Source organism: Lontra canadensis, unplaced genomic scaffold, assembly GCF_010015895.1.
Source record: "Lontra canadensis isolate GAN:19392208 unplaced genomic scaffold, GSC_riverotter_1.0 scaffold1, whole genome shotgun sequence".
NCBI classification, from domain to species: Eukaryota; Metazoa; Chordata; class Mammalia; order Carnivora; family Mustelidae; genus Lontra; species Lontra canadensis.
Window position 1 is genome coordinate 81066247 of NW_022630995.1, and position 17792 is coordinate 81084038.

Genomic DNA, 17792 nt, shown 5'->3' on the forward strand with positions numbered 1-17792 from the left:
CTCTACTTTTTGTTAAGTTTCTTCCAATAAACCCTGTATCACACCTACATCACCCAGTGTGAATGGGTCCATGATCCATTAGAGAACAACATCCAGAGAGGGTCATAGCAGGTAAAAAACATAACGAAACTGTCAGATGGACAAACTAAATATCATCATCACAAAACAGTCACAGTACCTTGCTCTTAACAGCTAACCAAACAATCTTTCCCTTCTGCCTTCAAACATGAACAGTTGTTAGCTCACACCATTCATTAGATCCTGCAAGTCTTTTAAACTAGAATCTATCATGTTTTCATGAGAATACATTAAGTGATTACTTCAGGGGTGCCTGGGTGGCTCAGTCAGTTAGAGTCTGCCTTAGGCTCAGGTCATGATCCTGGGGTGCTGGGATCAAGTTCTGCATGGGACTCTCTGCTCAGCGGGGAGTCTGCTTCTCTCTATCCCTCTGCCTGCCTCTTCCCCTGCTTGTGCTTCCTATCTCTCTCTCTGTGTCAAATAAATAAATAAAATCTTTTTTAAAAATGATTATTTTGGTTTGTCCTATACCAATCCTGCTCTCCCAAAATTCTTCAATAAGCTCTTTAAGCTAATTCAGAGTCATTACTCCTCACTGTCCCTTATCTTGTTATTACCAATTCCTACTAAAAAAAAAAACTTACTACTATGATTATCATATGTCAGAGATAAATATATTTCTAACCTGATGGGAACAAAAGTGATATGTTTCTGTTTTCACTTTTTAAATTAATTCATGAAGGCATCACACACATATATACATATACACTCTAGAGTATGATCACACCATAATTTTAAAAAATCCATTACACTGTTGGTAAGCATTCAATTCCTTTCCAGATTATAGCAATCACAAATAATGTTGCTATAAATATATTTTTACAAAACACTTCTCTTGCTAACAGAGATATACATTTTTTATAGATTTTATATATTTTAGAGAGATCAGGGGAGGGGGAAGGAAGAGGGAGAATTTCAGGCAGACTCTGGTGCTGATGTGGGACTTGATCTCATGACCCAGAGATCATGACCTGAGCTAAAACCAAGAGTCAGGACGCTCAACTGACTGAGGTACCCAGGCACCCATTTTATTGAATGTTTACTAGAATTGGAATTGTTGAAAAGGGTGATATGTTTCAACTTTCGTACAAAATTCCAAATAATGTTTTCACAGTGGTTGTACCTATTTCTGTTCCCACTAGCAGTATATATTGCTCTATATCCTCACCAACACTTGGTATTGTCAGTTTAAAAAATACGTAGTCATTCTAAAAAGGACCAAACTATGGATATACATACACAACAACCTGATGGACCTCAAAGGCATTATGATTAAAAAATATTAATCTCAGGGCGCCTGGGTAGCTCAGTTGAGAGTCTGCTTCAGCTCAGGTCATGATCCCAGGGTACTATGATGGAGTCCTGCATCAGGCTCCCTGCTCAGCAGGGAGTCTGCTTCTCCCTCTGCCCCTCCCCCTGCTTGCACTCTCACCTCTCTCTCTCAACATGGACAGGATTGGAGAAGATTATGCTGAGTGAAGTAAGTCAAGCAGAGAAAGTCAATTATCATATGGTTTCACTAACTTGTGGGGCATAAAGAATAACACTGAGGACATTAGGAGAAGGAAAGGAAAAGTGAATTGGGGTAAATTGGTGGGGGAGATGAAGCATGAGAGACTGTGGACTCTGAGAAACAAACTGAGGGTTTTGGAGCAGAGGGGTCGGGGGTTGGGTGAGCCTGGTGGTAGATATTAAGGAGGGCACATATTGCATGGAGCACTGAGTGTGATGCATAAACAATGAATCCTGGAACACTGAAAAAATAAAATAAAATTTAAAAATAAATAAAATCTTATAAAAAATACATCAATTTCAAAAGATCATATGCTTTATGATTCTATTTATAGAACATTATCAAAATGACAAAATTATAGGGATGGAGAACAGATTAGTGGTGACCAGAGGTTAGGAACAATGAAGGAGAGACCCATGAATATGAGTCTTACAGCTTAAGGGAGATCCGTGTGGTGATAAAATAGTTCAGTGTCTTGACTGTGATGGTAGTTACATGCATCTACACATGTGATAAAGTGACATAAAACTAGACACACATGAGGCACTTGGGTGGCTCAGTTAAGCATCTGCCTTAGGCTCAGGTCATGATCCCAAGGTCCTGGAATCAAGCTGGCATCAGGCTCCCTGCTTGGTAGAAGGGAGCCTGCTTCTCCCTTTCCTCCCTGTTTGTGATCTCTCTCATTCTCTCTCTCTCTCTCTCTCATAATAAAATCTTTTAAAAAAATTATACACACACATTTGTGATAAGATATAAACATTGGACGGAACCAGGTGAAGCATACACTGGACCTCTCTGTACTCTATTTCCAACATCCTGGAACTCAGTATCTCAAAATAAAAATTCAAAACTTTAAATATATAGCCACTCTGGTAGATCTATGTGTAGTCACATTATGGTTTTAATTTGCATCTTTCTGATTACTTAATACTGCTAAGAACATTTATTATATTTTATTTGGACTATTCAATTCTATTACTCATTTTTTTAGAAGATTTTATTTATTTGAGAGAGAGAAATATATAGAGACAGCACAAATGGGGGCGGGAAGGGAGAAGGAGAAAAAAGCTCCCCACTGAGCAGGGAGCCCAACGCAGGGCTCCATCCCAGGACCCTGGGACTATGACCTGAGCCAAAGGCAGAGGCTTTATTGACTGAGCCACCCAGATGCCCCCAATTCTGTTACTCATTTTTCTGCAGATTTCTTTCTCTTACTGATTTATGAGACCTCTTTATAAAATGTTGAAAATGTCTTCTTCCACTCTGTGGAAGAAGGAATTTGCCTTTTCACTCTTTCATGGTGTCTTTTGGTGAAAAAAGTGTTTTTTTAAATTTTTTAATCATTTTTTAAATTTATTTTCAGCATAACAGTATTCATTGTTTTTGTACCACACCCAGTGCTCCATGCAATCCGTGCCCTCTCTAATACCCACCACCTGGTTCCCCCAACCTCCCACCCCCCACCTCTTCAAACCCTTCAGATTGTTTTTCAGAGTCCATAGTCTCTCATCATTCACCTCCCCTTCCAATTTCCCCCAACTCCCTTCCCCTAACTCCCCATGTCCTCCATGCTATTTGTTATCCTCCACAAATAAGTGAAACCATATGATAATTGACTCTCTCTGCTTGACTTATTTCACTCAGCATAATCTCTTCCAGTCCCGTCCATGTTGCTACAAAAGTTGGGTATTCATCCTTTCTGATGGAGGCATAATACTCCATAGTGTATATGGACCACATCTTCCTTATCCATTCGTCCATTGAAGGGCATCTTGGTTCTTTCCACAGTTTGGCAACCGTGGCCATTGCTGCTATAAACATTGGGGTACAGATGGCCCTTCTTTTCACTACATCTGTATCTTTGGGGTAAATACCCAGTAGTGCAATTGCAGGGTCATAGGGAAGCTCTATTTCTAATTTCTTGAGGAATCTCCACACTGTTCTCCAAAGAGGCTGCACCAACTTGCATTCCCACCAACAGTGTAAGAGGGTTCCCCTTTCTCCACATCCCCTCCAACACATGTTGTTTCCTATCTTGCTAATTTTGGCCATTCGAACTGGTGTAAGGTGATATCTCAATGTGGTTTTAATTTGAATCTCCCTGATGGCTAGTGATGATGAACATTTTTTCATGTGTCTGATAGCCATTTCCATGTCTTCATTGGAGAAGTGTCTGTTCATATCTTCTGCCCATTTTTTGATATGATTATCTGTTTTGTGTGTGTTGAGTTTGAGGAGTTCTTTATAGATCCTGGATATCAATCTTTTGTTTGTACTGTCATTTGCAAATATCTTCTCCCATTCCGTGGGTTGCCTCTTTGTTTTCTTGACTGTTACCTTTGCTGTGCAGAAGCTTTTGATTTTGATGAAGTCCCAAAAGTTTATTTTGGCTTTTGTTTCCTTTGCCTTTGGAGACATATCTTGAAAGAAGTTGCTGTGGCTGATATCGAAGAGATTACTGCCAATGAAAAAAGTTTTTAATGTAGTGCATTTTATAAGTCATTTCCTTCATTCTGTAATTTCCTTCTTAAGAAATCTTTCCCCTTTTGGACTCCTCTTGTACTGTTGCTGGGAATGAAACTGGTACAACTCTGGAAAACAGTATGGAGGTTCCTCAAAAAGTTAAACCTGGAACTACCCTATGATCCAGAAATTCCCCTAGGTATTTACCCAAAGGATACAAAAATACAGATTCGAAGGCGTACATGCAACCCGATGTTTACAGCAGCATTATCAACAATAGCCAAACTATGGAAAAAGCCCAAACATTCATCAAGTGATGAATGCATAACGAAAAGGTGGTAAATATACATACAATGGATTACTACTCAGCCATAAAAAAGAATGAAATCTTGCTATTTGCAATAAGATGGATGGAGCTGGAGTGTAGAATGCTAAGCGAAATAAGTCAGAGAAAGAAAATATCATATACTTACACTCATATGCAGAATTTAAGAAACAAAACAGATGAACATAGGGGAAGGAGGAAAAAAAGGAGAAAAAAAGAAGAAGAAGAAGAAGAAGAAGAAGAGGGAAACAAACCACCAGAGACTCCTAATGATAGTGAACAAACTGAGGGTTGACGGAGGGAGGTGATTGGGGGTGGGCTGGATGAGTGATGTGTATTAAGGAGGGCACTTTGATGAGCACTGGGTATTGTATGTAAGTGATGAATCACTGAATTCTCCTGAAACCAATATTGCATTGCATGTAACTAACTAGAATTTAAATAAAAGTTTCTAAATAAATTAAAATTTTTAAAAAGGAAATCTTTCCCCTTTCTACAAATGCTATACCTTCTCTTTATAATTTTTTATCTGATTATGAAATTAACATATTCTATATTTAAAAGTTTGAGGAGCACAAGGGAATAAAAGCAAAAAGCAACACACACACACACACACACAGCTTTCCCGACTCAAATATCATATAGTATCTCATCTTCTAGAAATATTATTTTGCCTTTCACATTTAGAATCACAATATATGTAGAATTGATTCTTTGCATATGGTAGGAGATAAGGGTCAATATGCACTTGAAAAAAATGTGTATTCTGCAGATGTTGATGCAGTATTTCATCAACTAAACAGTTTCTTAACTGTATTATTTGCATTTTCTATATCCTTACTGATTTTTTTTATCTTCATGCTAGATCTTGCACCTTTCTTGATAAGAAAGTTGTTTCAAAGTCTCCCATTATAATTATAAATTTGGTTTTTTGTACCTGCCAATTTTCATCTTACGTATTTTGATGCCACGTTATTAGATGCATACACAGTTAGAAGTACTATATTTTCTGTGGCAACTAAACCTTTTATATTTATGAAGTGTCCCTTTTTATCTTGAATAATTCTTTTTGCTTTAAAAAATCCACTATCAATAGAGTTACATCAGCTTTGTTGTGTTTATTGTCAATAATTTATTCAAATCTACAAACATGTTTATCCTTTACATTGTTCTTCATTCTTTTCTGTATCTTCAAGCTTCCTTCTGGAACCATTTTGAAATCACTTTCAAAATTTTTTGACTGTATCTCCTATGCCTAAAACACTCCTTTTAATATTTTCTTTAAAGCAGATCTGCTGAAAACAAACTTTCTCAGTTTTCACATGGCTGAAATTATTTTACCTTAATTTTTAAACAAATTCATTGAGATATAACTCATATACCATAAAATTTGCCTATTTTAAGTATATGATTCAATGATTTATTTACTTTATTCCGGAACACTAGTTCCCTTTCAGTACTGTGATTATATCATCCCACTGTCTCCTGGATTCCATTATTTCTGCTGAGAAGTTAGCTGTAAGGCTTATTTAAAAGCAAAAACAAAAAACTGTAACTTTGGGGTGCCTGGGTGCCTCAGTTGGTTAAATGTCTGACTCTGGTTTCAGCTCAGGTCATGATCTCAGGGTTGTGGGATTAAGCCATGTCAGGCTCTGCACTCAGTGCAAAATCTGCCTGAGATTATCTACCTCTTCCCCTGCCCTTCTCCCACTTGTGCACGTTCTCTCTCTCTCTCTCCCTCTCTAAAATAAATAAATTGATTAAAAGAATTTTTTTAAAATGTAGCTTCTAAAGTAATCTGTTTTTTTCCTCTGGATCATCTTATTTGTTTTCAGCACTTTTACAATGATGGCCTTGATATGGTTTTCCTTGAATTTATACTTTGTGGAGTTCTTAGGACTTCTTAAATTACCCCTCAGCAGTTTTGGTACAATGCCACCCATAATCTCTATAAATATTACTTCTGCCTCATTCTCTCCTCTCTCTTCTGATAATCCAAATATATGTTAGAACTTTTGACTGAATATCCTATGCCTTATATTAATTTCTGTATTATCTACCTTTTTTGCTCCATGCTTCACTCTGGAGTCTTTTGACCTATCTTATAGTTTAGTAATTCTGCATTTAGCTACACTTATCTACTGTTAAGGTAACTCCCTGTGCTCAGTTATTGCACTTTTCATTTCTGGAATGTCCATTTGATTTTTTTTTTAAAGATTCTAGTTCTCTGCTGAAATTCTCCATCTTTCTTTTTTTTAATCATATTAACAATAGCTAACTTAAAATCTGTTTGATAACTCTGTCATCTGCATCCCTATGGGTCTGTTTCTTGTTTCTTTTTTATTTTTCCATCACATCATCTTGTCTTCTTATATGCCTGACTATTTTTTGAGAGGCAGACATTATTAAAAATTTGAGGACTAGGATACTATTTTGCTCCAGAAAGGATTTTTTTCAATTAAGTGGCTAGAGGCATCAGAATGTTAACTCAATAAAAGATTAAAATTATTAGAAACTGACCACTGAAAGCAGATCTTTTCCAGTTCACCCTACTTCCTAAAATGTAGCCCTTCAGAGTTCCCAAAGCCTGGAAGGTTTACTGGAGGTCCTCTTCCCTCTAGTTTTTGAATTCCAATTTTTGTCACCCTTGCCCTGTGATTTTTTTTTTTTTTAACTCTTTTCTGCCTCTCAGTTGCTTTTTCTGGAACTGACAGATGCCTATAAGGAAATGCAGACACTGATACCTGTGTTATTTAGATTTCCTACTTCCAGATTTTGACCACACAATTCTTGACTATATTATTAGTTCTGCCTTCACAAAAGTTTTTTTTTTTTTAATCAACTTTCCTAGTTGTTCTCAGCAGGAGGACTCACATGAATTAACTAATCTACCAAAACTAAATATACACTCAAATCTAATTTTTTAATAAATTTATACCTTGCCTTGCTCTAAAAGGGGTCAAAGAGTCTTAATAATCAAATGTATAAGAAATACTTATAAACGCATGAATTACATTTCAGTATGAGAGTAAAAAACAGGCATGTATGAGGTACAAGAGTAGAAGAGAAGAGTGATTTATCTGGAATAGATAACAATAAATGCTATCAAAGAATTATTTCCTGAGGGGATAATATTTGAACTAGATTTGCAATCTAAAGGATGAAAAGGAGTTTGGCAAGCAAACCATATTGAAAAGATACTGTAGGCAGAGGGAACAAAACATGCAATGTGGTAATGAATGATGGAGTATAAAATTTAAGTCTGAAAGCAGTGGCATAATGAAGATAGACATATATGAAAGAGCCAAATCATGAATTATTATTTGCCAAGGAATTTGCACTTTATTTTGGAGGGGTGAGTAAAGAAGCACTGACTAGAATTAAGAAAAATATATAAATGGCTAAATCTATACCTTAGAAATTTGAGGGGTTACATTCTTTTCCTTGGGATCATTTACTTTGAAAATAATGTAAGCCTGAAACTGTATCCATCATTGCAAGCACATGGAGCAAGTCTGACTGAAAATGAAATGTTAACACAGAAGAAAGCACATCAAAGATAGGGAGCAGAGAGATGCAAAATCATTCTCTTAAGTTTCAGATAAAGACTCACCTAAAAGCAACAACTGCTTCTTGGACTTCTGGTGATAAATTCCCTTACTTGCTGGGAAGAAAGGAGGAAGGGAGAAAGGAAGGAAGAGACTACTCTGACAAGAGGAAAGCTGGAAAGGGAATAAACTAGAGCCAAGAACCTAGTGTATAAACTACATGGAAAGATGATGCAGTCCAGAACTATTGCAAAGCAGTAGGAATGGATAGGAAAGGATGGATAGGACTTAGTGACAAACTGCATGTTGGAAGTTAGAAGTTGAAAAGAGTCCTGAGGCACCCAAACTACATTTAAAAATACAGGAGACAAATTGGGGATAGGTTCCTCTAATTTCTTTAAATGGAGATAACACAAATGAGATGCCTTAGGAACAAGAGAGAGAGCTGGAAAATCTGACTGGTTATATATTGCTAGATACCCACAGACACAGGAATGTCATTAGCCATACAGTTAACGACAAAGACCTGGGAGCAGAGTCCCTTACTTGTGGAAAAGATAATACAAGATAACAAAGTAATAAGGGAGGAGATTAAGGACAGAAGCAGGGAAGACCATATTTAAAAAGCAAGCAAAAACTGTACACTTAAAAATGGTTGAAACAGTGAAATATATATATATGCTTACACATACATTTACAATAAAAAATAGCCATCCAAGAAAAAAGAGAGGGGAATGTAGACAGTCTTGTTGTGTCATAAATTATGAAAAGTGCTAAACAAATGGGGACATATCAGTTGTACACAAGTCATCCTGAGAAAGCTCTAACCTGACCATATTTGAGACATTCTGAACATCAAAATGAATAATGCAAGTGGCACCTGGGTGGCTCAGTTGGTTAACCGTCCAACTCTTGGTTTTGGCTCAGGTCATGATCTCAGAGTCATGGGATCAAGCCCTACACAGGGCCCTGCACTCAGTGGGGAGTCTAATTGAGGTTCTCTCTCTCCCTCTTCCTCTACCCCTCCCCCACATGCTCTAAAATAAATATTTTTTTAAAAAAAGAATAATGACAGGAATGAAAAGGAGCCCATTCTAAAGTCCATACTGACCCTAAAAATAATTTAATTAATCAATAATAAAATGGAGTTCTTTCTTTTTACAGAAGAATGCAAAGTAATTAACATAAAGGGAACAAATAAAAAAATTACCATTATATAATCACCATAGTAGTAATATATTCAGGAAAAATCATCAATAAAGGCTAAAACATTGAGTGGAGACTGCTGGGGAGCAATTTCAAATTGTCACTCCAGAGATAACTTATTAATTACAAAGGGAAAAAGGTACCTTTACAATGAATAAATATGGTACACATCTTGATAACCAAATGACCAATTCTAGACCCGACATCATTATGTTTCCTGAGGTAATGTACTGAACGGTGCACAACATCACCCAAGTAATGTTCCTGCCAAAATATTTAACCTGAAATTAATCATGTGGGAATGTCAGGCAAACCTAAACTAAGGGAAATTTTACATAATTACTAAACTGGATGCTTCAAAAATGTCAATGTCATGAAAAAAAAAGGCTTAAGAACTCATCTAAATGAAAGAACATTAAAAAATATAATTCTAGGGGCACCTAGGTGGCTCAGTGGGTTAAACCTCTGCCTTCAGCCCAGGTCATGATCTCAGGGTCCTGGGATCGAGCCCCGCATTGGGTTCTCTGCTTAACAGGGAGCCTGCTTCTCCCCTCTCTCTGCCTGTCTCTCTGCCTACTTGTGATCTCTCTGTCAAATAAATAAATAAAATCTGTAAAAATATATGTAATTCTAAAAGCAATGTGTAATCCTTGGTTAGAGTTGGTATCAAAAAGAAGTTTTAAAGGAATTATGATAATTGTGAGAAATCAAAACATGGACTGTATATTAGATAATAGCATTCTACCAATGCTAAACTTCGGGTGTTTGATAGTTATGGTTGCACAGGAGAATGCACTTGTTTTTAGGAGATACAGGATAAGAGATGTAATGATGAAGTGGTGTAATGTCTACAACTAACTCTGAAATGGTTCAGGAAAAGGCATGTATTTTACATACATCTATAAAAGTATAATATAAAGAGAAAAAAAGCAAAAGTGGTAAGATGTTAACAACTGTTGAATCTAGGTGAAAGGTATACTGGTGTTCATTATATTATTCTTAAAACTTTTCTAAAGATTTAAACTCTCCGAAACAGGGACTTGGAATAAATGCAGATATGTATTACAGATAGAGAAACATGTCTATAACATATATAAAAAACTAACACACTTTAATATTGTCTTTCCGAAGTATACATTTATCTACAATTCATATTGGCAAGAATAAGAAGGATTCTCTTCAGCCAAGTTTCTGGAAAGAACCCTTGGTACTGCAACTGTATCACCTCCTATTTATATCAATATGAACTGCAGTCTGGATGGTAGAAGTAGGTGAACAGTTAAGATTTTTTTTTTTTTTTTAAGGGTGACCATGACCTTAGAAAAAGTAAGAAGCCCGTAGAAGCAAAAATTAAAGTTGAGAATACATCCCTTTGTGGGTCATGATCCCAGAAACCATTTATTTTCCCGGCTTCTTCAAGTGAAACTTTTATATAACTACACCTATTTTTTCTCCTAATAAGACTAATGGGCATTCTTTTCTCTTTTGTTCCCCTCTTGTTTTTCTATACCTTAATAATTCAATAACTTTTCTGGTTTTAATTCTCTCTTCTACACTAAATACCTTAAAATCTGTATCACTGGCTTTCTTACCATGTCCAGGATTTAGAAAGAGTATTAAAGACATTTTACATGAAGAGACACCATAACACCAATCAACATTTTCATATGTGATCCCAGTATCATTCCCTTTCAGTTTTTCCTTGTTAATGCTCCTATTTCTATCACACTGATACTCTGAACTGTTTCTTTCTCTCTCTCTTTCTTTCTTTTTTTTAAGATTTTATTTATTTGAGAGAGAAAGAGAGCACAGGAGGAGAGTGAGAGGGAGAAGGAGACTCTCTACCAAGCACAGAGCCCAGTGTGGGGCTTAATTCCAGGACCCTAAAATCATGACCTGAGCCAAAGGCAGCTGCTTAAGTGACTGAGCCACCCAGGCACCCCTACGAACTATTTCTTTAAAACCTTTTCCCATAAAAAAATAAAATAAAATAAAATAAAAATAAAAATAAAACCTCTTCCCAATTTGGCACTTTTTCATTCTCACAAAGCCTAGAACATAATCAGTTGTTAATGAATGTTGAAAAAAAATAATATCCCTTTGGCTCAACATTTCATTTTACCTTTATTATGAATGAGTATGTTAACTCAATTTCTACCCTCTATAACTCTGAGCTAGGCTATATCAAATTAAACCATATTAATTCATATTTTGATCACACCATGTTATAAGAACTACAACTGCTCCTGATTCTAAATTCCCACATAACTTTCAAGATACTTTACAGTCTGACCCCATCACACCTACCCAAACAATGTTCAATTTCAGCAAAGTATCATTGTTAACATTTAACTTATAGAAATCTGATTTAGGGGTACCTGGGTGGCTTAGCTGATTAAGCATCTGACTCTTGGTTTCCATTCAGGTAATGACCTCACACTCTGTGTCAGGACCATGCTTAGTGAGCAGTCTACCTGAAATTCTCTCACCCTCTCCATCTCCCCATCCCCCTGCTCTCTTTCTCAAATAGACTTTTTAAAAATTTTTGATTTATACTTGTGTAGCAGTAATAATAACAGTAGTTTGCCAGGAATGCAACTGCCATTCTATTCAATGAACAAATGTACTAATGTAACCAAACCCTAAAATGCTAACTCACATAAGAAAAAAAAGAAAAACCAACAAAAGGATGTATACATTTTAATAACGTTCTGATCACTAGAAAGTAAAGTGTTCAAACAAGTATAGTTACACCTAGTCCTCAAGGACCTAATTTTATAATTAAGTGTTGTTTTAAGTGGGCTCCATGCCTACTGTGGAGTGCAATGCACCACTTGAACTCATGATCCTGAGATCAAGACATGAGCTGAGATCAAGAGTCAATTAACTGACTAAGCCACCCAAGCACCCAAAGGGCTTTAATGTTTTAAAAATAAAGTTGAGAACCATAGAGAAACAGCATTTGCATTATTTTAAAAATTAGTCTTCAAGAAGAAAGATGACCATGAACATAAAGAGCCACCAAGTTAGAATCTTCATAAATTTTCTCAAGTGCTTCGAAGAGTGAAACATTTGATCTAATCCTGCTACATTATTATATACATGATAAATTTACATATGCACATTATGATGTGAGGCTGTACTAAGCCATATACATATCTGATGGATGGTTTAAATACTTTGGCTATACTCAACTTACAACTTAAAAGGACTCTAGAATCAATTCCCAAATAATACTTAACTCTACTGTATTAGAGAATTCACATAGTTAGGTCTTCTATCAATACTGAGCAAACTTTCTTTGCTCAACAGACAATATAAAAAAAAATTGCAAGCTATGTTTTTCATAAATTCTATCATTATTAGGAAATTAGTAAGTATATCTGATACCAGCCTAAGTGTCCTAGTGAAAATAACAACAAACTGATACAAAGTACCTATTTCTAGCATTGTACAACTATCAGTCTAAGACTGTGATTTCTGAGAGGAGAAATTTACAAGGTGGATTCCATCATCATCTGAGCTCTCTTTATGGATACAATTTCCTAACCATGGCATAGGAAGCTTCAGCCCAAGGAAAGAATGGCTATCCTGCTGAGCTGAGAAGGTAGTGCTTAGCATTCCAGGAAACTGGAGCAATGCAATCTGTGAAAAGAACACTGAAGAAGTGGGAGCTATGACGGGTAAGGGGGCAGGAAGTTTGAGTAAGGTTCAGACCCCCTAATGGCTAAACTACATACATGGAGGACAAGACTCCTTGAGACATATCCAAAAGTAGCTGCTATGGGGTTGAGCTAAATAGATATACTAAAGGTTCACAGTGTTAGGAAATGACAAGCATTCAAATCCAGTTGAGAATGGAGACCCCTTGTTAACCACTCAGTAATACCCACAGCACCCAGGTGAGATACATTCTTAAAAATTAGGCCTTGCTATAAAGCAAAGCTCACACCCTAAAGAAAGATCTACTCTAGACCCCTAGCATAGTTTAACACAAAATTTGGCAATACATTGGGTAAGACAGAGTTTAGAGGTTAAGTTCTGTCAAGCTATAGGCTTTCACAAATCTGAGCATACAAAGAGGAAATCAAGCCCATGCAATTCCAAGCTGGCCAGCCAACTGAACAAAAAAACCAACATTCATCAACAGAAGATGACATAATCTATAATCTCTAAAGTATTTCCATGTTCCATAAAATATTTTTTTAGATTATTAGATGTGAAAAGAAAGGAATATATAATCCTCAGTCAAGAAAAAAAAAAAAAGCAGTCAATAGGAACTGTCTTCCAGATGTTGGAAATCCAAATTCAAATGTTGGACTTTAAGACAAGGACTTTAAAGCAAATATTAGATATTTATGTCTGATGAACTGCAGGAAAAGATAGCCTTAATGAGTGAACAGGTAAGGAATCTCAGCACGAAAAATGTAAACTACAAAGAACAGAAACTGTAAAACTAAAAAGTTTGTATTGGGTGAGCTTAAAAATAGAGAGGAGATGGCAGACAAAAAATAGTGAAATTTAATACAAATTAGAAGATATAATCCAATCAGTAGGACAAAGAGAAAAAAAGGTAAGAAAATAAGAACCTCAGGATCTTTGAAACTATGAAATGATGTAACATACATAAAATTGAAATCCCAAAATTAAAAAATGAATAAGAGTAGGAAGAAATAATAGCTGAAATTCTCTTCAGTTTTGAAGAAAACCTTTAAATTATTGGTCCAAGAATTTCAGTTAACCCTAAACTGAATGAATTCAAAGAAAACCAGTCAGAGACAGATCATAGTAAAATTGCTGAAAATCAGTGGTAAAATGGAAATCCTGAAAGCAGCCAGACGGGGGGGGGAAAAACACTTTATATACAAGGGAACAACAATACAGATAATGGTTCATTTCTCATGAGAAACAGTTTAAGGCCTTAACAGAGTATCATCTTTAAAATGCAAAACAACAACAACAAAAATAATCTTTCAATCCAGATTCTGTATCTAGTAAAGATATTATCAAAAATTAGTGTGAAATAAGGATATTAAAGGCATTATCAGGTAAACAAAAACTGGGATGATTTGTCAGCAGACCTGTACTATAAGACCTGTACTAGAAAGTTGCTCACAGGCTGAAAGGGAAATGATAGCAGATAGAAACATAACAGAGAAAGGAATTAAAAAGACTGATATAAAATACTATTATACTAAGTTAAATAAGTGAGAGAAATACAAATACCATATAATTTCACTTACATGTGGAATCTAAAAAAACAAAACAAATTAATAAACAAACCAAAAGCAGAATCAGACCTATAAATACAGAGAACAAACTGATGGCTGCCACAGAGATAGGGGAATGGGCAAAATGGGTGAAGGGGACTGGGAGATACAAGAATCCAGTTAAGGAATGAATAAGTCATGGGGATAAAAGGTTTTGCACTATAGAGAATTTGTCTATGGTATTGTGATAGTGTTGTATGACAACTGACTGTAGCTACACTTGTGGTGAGAGCAAACTGTGAGGTATAGACTTGGATCACTATATTGTACACCTGAAACTAATGTAACATTTTGTGTCAACTATACTTGAATTTTAAAAATTTAGGTAATTTAAAAATAAATTTTAAAAACAAAAAAAAATTTAGGTAATTTCGTACTGGTGGGAAAAAAAGACTTTGTTTTCTTTTCACAATTTCTTTAAAAGACAGCTGAACCTTTTTTTTTTTAAGACAACTGATACTTTAAAGCATTAAAATATTATTATTTTAACATGGGACTTAGAACACATGTAAAAGAATATAACAACAATAGCACAAAGGTAATGGAGTTATATTTTTGTAATTACATATTACATACTTACTTGTAAGCCTAAAAGTATTAAACATTAGGTGAGAAGTAAAAAGTATAAAGTGGTACAATAATGGCTCTAAATAAATTTTGAAGTTAAGAGTTAACCACTAACATAAAAACTATAGAGACATAACTAACATTCAAAAGAGGAAATGAAATATTATAAAATGTTTAACCCAAGAGGATCTAATACTTTAAAGACTCTAATACTTAAAAATTGTAAATCACATTTCTAAATAATCTATGAACAAGAGAAGAAATAACAATGAAAATTATAAAATATTTCAACTATATGATTAACAACACAGCAGATCAAAATTTGCCAGAAGTTAAACCAAAGCTTAGAGAAATTTATAGCTTTAAATGACTATAAAAGGAAAAAGGGTTTACTAGTGAATAATATGTTTCAACCTTAGGAAGCTAGAAAATAAGAGCAAATTAAATCCAAAGTAAACAAAAATAAATTACAGTAAAAATCAATGATACAGAAACAACACACTGAGAACATAAAACAGAATTCTATCAAACAATTTTTGCTGTGGTTTTAACTATATCTTCCCAATTAATAATAAGGTTAAGCAATTTTTTCATTTATTTGTCATTTGGATTTCCTCTTTCCCAAAAACCACATCCTTGGCTTTTGGTGATTTTTAAAAAGGGCTTTCTTTGCCTATTGAGTCTTAAGAATTCTAACACACTCTGGATAATCATTTGGGACCATTTGTATTCTAAAATATATTCTCTCAATTTGAAAATTATCTATTTTCCATACACTATTCTTTAAAAAACATACTTTTTTTGGTTGTTATTTTTAAAGATTTGTTTTATTAAGGTATAATTTGTAGTTTCAGGTGTACAATATAATAATTCATTATTCACTGTTCAAAATGATGTATACTCTTACCCTCCATTATTTCACCCATCCCTTTACCCACTTGCCTCTGACAACCACAAGTTTTTTCTCTGTATTTAAGTCTGTTTTTTAGGGGGGTTTTTTGTTCATTTATTTTGTTTCATATGTGTATAAATTCCACATGAGTGAAAAGCATATGGTATTTGTCTTTTTCTGACTGACTTACTGCACTTGGCATTGTACCTTCTAGGTCCATCCATGTGGTTGAAATGGTAAGAACTCATCCTTTTGTATGGCTGGGTAATATTCCAGTGTGTGTGTGTGTGTGTGTGTGTGTGTGTGTGTGTGTATAATATATACATATTTTAAATATAAATAAATATACATATTTATAAAATATACATATTTTATTTATTTATATTTATTCATACATTTTATAAATATAAAATATAAATATATATTTACTTATATATGTTTTATTTTATATATACAGTGGAATAAAACACAAACACACACACACATATATAAAACACTTGTTTATACATTCATCAATCAATGCACACTTGGGCTGCTTTCATACCATGGCTATGGCAAATAATGCTGTAATAAACATATGGGTATATATATCTTTTTGAGTTATTGTGTTTGTTTTCTTTTGGTAAATACCCAGTAGTGGAATTATTGGATCATATGGTAATTCTACTTGAAATTTTTTGAGGAACCTCCATATTATTTTCCACAGTGGTTGCACCAGCTTCCATTCCCACCAATAATGCACAAGGGTTTCTTTCTTTCTACATCCTTGCCAACACTTGTTTTTTTTTGGTTTTGATTTTATCCATTCTGAAAGATGTAAGGTGATCTCTCACTGTGGCTTTAATTTGCATTTCCTTGATGGTTAGTGAGGTTGGGCATCTTTCATGTGTCTGTTGGTCATGTGTATGCTATTCAAGCCTTTTGCCTATCTTTGGATGATTTGCTTTTTGGTGTTGAATAGTGTATGTTTTCTATATATTTTTAAATACTAGTCCCTTATTGGATACATCATTCGCAAATATTTTCTCCCATTCAGTAGATTGCCTTGTTTATTTTTTCATGGCTTCTTTTGCTATGCAAAAAACTTTTATTTTGGTGTAGTCCCAATAGTTTAATTTTGCTTTTGTTTCCCTTGCCTGAAAAGACACATCTGAAAAGAGATTGCCATCCATGGGTGATGTCAAAGATACTACTGCTTATGTTTTAGGAGTTTTATGGTTTCAAGACTTACATTTAAGGTCCTTAATCCACATTGAGTTTACTTTGGTATATTATGTAAAAAGGTGGCCCAGTTTTATTCTTTTGCATGTAACTGCTCAGTTTTCCTAGCACCATAAGCTAAAGAGATTGTCTTTCCCCCATTATATATCCTTGCTTCCTTGGTTGTAGACTGACCATATATGTGTGGGTTTATTTATAGGCCCTCTCTTCTGCTCTATTAATCTTTGTGTATATTTTCTGCCAGTACCATATTGTTTTGATTACTATAGTTTTGTTACATACCGTAAAATTTGAGATTGTGACACCTCCAGCTTTATTCTTCTTAAGATGCTTTTCAAATTGGAGTCTTTTGTGGTTCCATACATGTTTTAGGATTATTTGTTCTAGTTCTGTGGAGAATGTTGTTTTTATAAAAATTACATTTCTTTGCAGTAGTACATTTCATTTGTATTGTATGGACATTTTAGCAATATTGATTCTTCCAATCCATGAGCACAATATATACCTTTTCATGTTTGTGTCATCTTCAGTTCCTTTCATCAATGTTTAATAGTTTTAAGAGTATATAGGTCTTTCACCTGCTAGGTTAAGTTTATTCTTAGGTTATTTATTCTTTTGGTGCAATTGTAAGTGGGATTATTTACTTAATTTCTCTTTTTGATACTCATTATTAGTGTAAAGGAACTCAACAGATTTCTGTATATTAATT

The 17792-nt window shown here is 34.7% G+C and overlaps 1 protein-coding gene across 5 annotated transcripts in view; it reads right to left on the reverse strand.

Annotated features, from left to right (window-relative positions):
• LARP1B (La ribonucleoprotein 1B) overlaps window positions 1-17792 on the reverse strand; it is a 123767-nt gene that overhangs the window by 39845 nt on the left and 66130 nt on the right. The gene's annotated exons all lie outside the window — the stretch shown is intronic.